Source organism: Babylonia areolata, chromosome 19, assembly GCF_041734735.1.
Source record: "Babylonia areolata isolate BAREFJ2019XMU chromosome 19, ASM4173473v1, whole genome shotgun sequence".
In the NCBI taxonomy this organism is placed as follows: Eukaryota; Metazoa; Mollusca; class Gastropoda; order Neogastropoda; family Buccinidae; genus Babylonia; species Babylonia areolata.
Genome location: NC_134894.1, coordinates 30,024,249 through 30,029,248, shown reverse-complemented (window position 1 = coordinate 30,029,248; position 5,000 = coordinate 30,024,249).

Sequence of the window (5,000 nt, the reverse complement as noted above, 5' to 3'; positions counted from 1 at the left end):
GAGGCTCTAAGCACCATAATTTGATTTGATTGGATTGGATTCAAGGTCACTTGTCTATCACTTGTCTCCTTGTCTTTGTCTCTCAGCATGAATCCTCGCTGTCACTTTCTTTGCTTGCTTTTCCCCGTATATTTGGTGTGTGTGTGTGTGTGTGTGTGTGTGTGTGTGTGTGTGTGTGTGTGTGTGTGTGTGTGTGTGTGTGTGTGTGTGTGTGTGTGTGTGTGTGCGTGCGTGTATGTGTGTGTGTGTGTGTGTGTGTGTGTTTTATTTGTTTGTTTGTTTGAATAGCTATGTCCGAACCAAGCCCACTCCGAGACATCTTGTAAATAAATATGTCACCTCTACAGCTCCTTAAAAGCATTACATATCTTGCTAATGCCCTTATTAGTTCGTGCCCAATCCAAACAAACCTAATGGCATGCTGTAAATAGTTCACCGCTACAGCTCCTGAGAACATTACATAACGTGTCGTAGTGCCTTTATTAGTTCGTGTCTAACGCAAACAAACTCCATGGCATGCTGTAAATAGTTCACCGCTACAGCTCCTGAGAACATTACAGAACTTGTTGTAGTGCCTTTATTAGTTCGTGTCTAACGCAAACAAACTCCATGGCATGTTGTAAATCCGTCGCTGCTGCAGTGAGAACATTACAGAACTTCGTTAATGCACTTCCATCGACACGAGAACCCAGGCGATATGACACTGCAGAGAAGCCAGATGAGGTGAGCGATTATTCTCCTATTCATTCCCAACATGGCGACAGCCTTCCCGTAAACGCATGTCTTCTCGGGCTCCTTTCGTTTTAAACGGAAAACTACTCTAAAATACTGATTGCTATTTCTTGGACGATTATTTCTATTTTGGGGTTGTTTAATAAATATTTTTGTATGGTGCGTGCATACTCGCTAGGTGCAGTTTCTCTCCTGGTAGCGCGCAAATGGCTACATTTAAGCAATGAATAATCGAAACAGTGTTTTTTTCCCCTTCTCGTCACATTATTCGCAGTTCTAGACATGAAAGATTGGAATTATGCGGGCAAAATATCATCAGGTGGGCAACTGTCACATGATCATAGAATACACACACTGTCTACCAGTTCGCTTCTTTCCAAGGAATTGATGACAAGATGTATATACGTCCAGTCAATCTCCGTTTCTGAAATAATTTAACCATCAGTCATACAATAAATAGATGGGCTTATAATTCCCTATTTCAAAGAAACTCTTGTTTAAAACGTGCATTGTTCCAACGTGCAAATTGATAAAGCCAATAAATATTTGAAATTCAGTAACCAGATACCTCAAGAGAAAGAGACGTGATTGCTGGTCATTCTGTATTCGTAGAATCTTGCTGGAGACGAGAAAGACGGATCTGTGAGCAGACTGGAGAACACAGAGATTGAAGGGGGAAGAGATAGAAGATGGGAAAGGGGAGGATGGATCATGATCTGGGTCAGGAGGCACACGTGCACGTCTCATTAAATTGGCTTGGCTTCAACATGTTCGTATGAAACTACATCTGCAAATCATGTCAATAACTGATACGGGGGAAATATGTTTGACAATCTGTTTCTTGTCTAAGCACCATTTCTGTGATAAATCAGTATGCGTTTTGCGATGGGGAAGTGTTAAAACAGGATACTTTTTTGGAGTTAATTCATTTATGAACGCTTTCTTTTTTTTTTCCTTTTTTTTCCAATGTCTGCATTTTAGAGTGGCTTGGTTGCAAATCATACAATACTTAATTAGATAGAGGTGGACGAAGAAACATACAAAGAAGAAAGAAAAGAAAGAAGAGAAGAGAAGAAAGAAAGAAAGGAAATCATATGTAAGGTTGAATCAAGCGTCACTTTGGTTCCTTTTCTATCAGAACCACTCTTTCCTGGCCTCGACTGAGAATGCTCATGTCATTATGTCTGATGCGTATATAGTTCTATAAAACCTAGCAGCAGCTAAAAGGGAACCCAACAGCTATGTGGAGACAGATTCGAAAGAGGCTTGTGAGGTTTCCAAATGGCACAGTTTGTCCAATGTAAAGTAAAATGTCGCGCAACACATATGTGGTGAAATCTATACCGACGTCAATTTATTTTTTCTCATATCAGCTCTTTGGACCAAAATGCTAATTCACGCGTTATCAACTCTGGTGCAGTTTCAGGCATGGTTATATCTGTTCTCAACAGAAGGAATTATACCTGATCTTAGCAGTTCATTGACTTATCAAAAAATAATCTGTATTTCACTTTTGATTTAACGTGTAAGATTCTTTCATTTGCCTTTGTAGTTGAGGAGCTTGAGTTTGAGTTTTCTGTTTCAGTTTCTCAAGAAGCCATCACTGCGTTCAAGCAATCCATATATGTTACAGCACATCTGCTTGACAGGTGTCTGACCAGCAACATAACCCAACTCGCTAGTGAGGCCTTGAGCGCATACATATCTATATGCGTACTTATCAGAGTGGATTTCTTTTACAGACATTTGCCAGAGGACAACCTTTTTGTTGCCATGGGTTCCCTTTCAGTGTGCCGAGTGAGTGCGTGCTGCTCAACGGACCTCGGTTTATCGTCTCAGCCGAATGACTTAACCCCCAGTTTGATTTTCCAGTCAAACTTGGGAGAAAAAGATAAGACCGGGATTCAAACCTAGACTCTCAAGGACACAGTATTGTCAGATCAACGTCTTAATCATTTATCCGTTTACCGCCCTCTCTAGAGCGAGTAGAATTACAAGGATTTGTCGGTTCGCGAAGGATAAGTGAAGGAACAGCCATCCTAAGAGAAGGCTGTGGTAAAACGTAATTGTCAGTTTGTCTCACAGTTCATTAATCTATTGTTTTCAATGTCTTTGATAATTGCATTACTGTATTTACGCCTTGCAATGGCCAAAAACACAGATAAAATAATCAAATCTGAGATGCAATAAAATGGAAGCAGCAAAACGACACATTCAACCACCTGAGCCCAGGGCTATTGAATGTCATCAGCTTCAGTCTTTCATAATATTGTTTACCCCGTTGTTTGCCGTCAAATTTGTCTGTCCCTTAGGTCGCGCCAATCTAACAAATCACGAACGATTTTCATTCCCCAGGCACAAATCGATGTTCGTTTCATTTAAAATCAAATCTCTGAAAGTAAGGTAATTTATTCATCTTTTCCCTTCATCACACAATAGCTCTTTTTCATTGAATGAAAAGGCAAGAATCCGGTCACGCTGTTGATTTTGCGGAGTATTTCCAATGCCCCCAAACCCTGTCTTCCATCACATGTAAACAGGTGCCCGGAGAATCGCCACCTTGTCGTGGGCAAGGTGCTTGCTTGCCTGAAGGACCCCTACAGCTATGCCGGCTGGAGCTCATACTCATGGAAGGGTCACTCAAGCCGGACAGGTCGAAGGGTATGTCCGACTATGACCATCAAGACAGCAGAGGAGACAACTTCCGTCCCAACTATCTGGGCTAGAATTTGATTATAGTGGAGAGTGTCTTGCCCAAGCTACATCCCCACTCTCTCGACCAAGAGGATATTTGGACAGCCGCGCCGGGATGGTTCCCAAAATGCCAACTAGACTCCAAGATGCAACACTAAGAGCCAGTGCAGTCAGCCCTTCACAAAAGACTAAGCTGTAGATGAGTTCCCATTGCAGTGGAGAAACCATTTATCATACAGCTGTCACTTTGCTGTTGGCCCATATGTAAGCTTATGTGATATAAGCTGAGCGTTAGGCACTTGAAGGGTAGAGGCCGGGCAATGTGCGATCCAGTGGTCGCTCCAAGTTGGGGGTCGGGCACAGGGCTAACAACAGGTCCCGTAACAAAAAGTATGTGTTATGGTAACAGCACGATAAGAAACCGGTGTTGCCCTACACTCCAGAGGGAATAGTGGTCAGTAATTAAGTAGGTAAGTATGCAAGCTTATAAGTAATCAATTAAGTATTTTGTATGTACGTAAGTAGGACAGTAAATCCTAATGCGCGTTGGACGAAGTGTTGTTGTTTTGTGGGGTTTGCTTATTTTGTTTGTTTTTGTTTTGTTTTATTAACCACAGGGGAGACACATATTTGCCAATAAAGGCCGACGTTAGTGAAGTAAGTGTGGGCAGAACAGGTAAGGTCAGCTAAGTTGAACAGTTTGCTTTTGGAGGTTTGCAAAACTAGCATACAAAGTATAAGTTTCACACTCAGTTAAATGTGACTTTTGACAAGCTACCAGCCATAAAGACAGGTTTGGAATCAGAGAGACTCGTCTTAAAGTTCTAACGACTTTTCAGACGGAATAAGCAAGAGACTGAAAAGTAGGTCTTCATTAACATCAGTTCACGTGTTGGAATTTACCTAACAAAAAGAGTGAGTCTGACAATCAGAAAAAAAAGTGACGTTTGGTCCTCAACCTCTCTCTTTCTTTCTCTCTTTGGAGGGTGGCAGAATGGTTAAGACGCCCATCTGTCATTACAGAGTCCGTGAGGGTCTGGGTTCGAATCCAACTATTGCCCTTTCTCCCAAGTTTCATTGGAAAATCGAACTGAGCGCCCAGTCGTTCGGATGAGACGTTAAACCGATGTTCCGTATGGAGCACGCACTGGGCGCACTGGAAAGAACCCATGGCAACGAGAGTATTGTGCTCTGGCAAACTTCAGCAGAAGAAACCCACTCTGATGTACAGATACATATGATTGCACTCAAGGCCTAACTAAGCGTGCTGGTTTATGCTGATGGTTAGGCATCTGCCAAGCAGATGTAATGTAGCGTATATTGTGTTATCCGAACGCAGTGACACCTCCTTGAGAAAATAACACAGAAACTGAACTGAAACATTATTTGTTTCTCATCTATCTTTCATTCTTGTGCCATCTGCTTTTCTTCTTCTTCTTCTTCTGTCCTGTGATTCTAATGTAGATGACATGCAGCTCATGAACTATAAATGCAAACGTTATATTCATTCGTGCAGGTGTTTCCATTCGCTGAAAGAGACCATGACCCAAATACGTCTGTGTGTATCTGTGTAT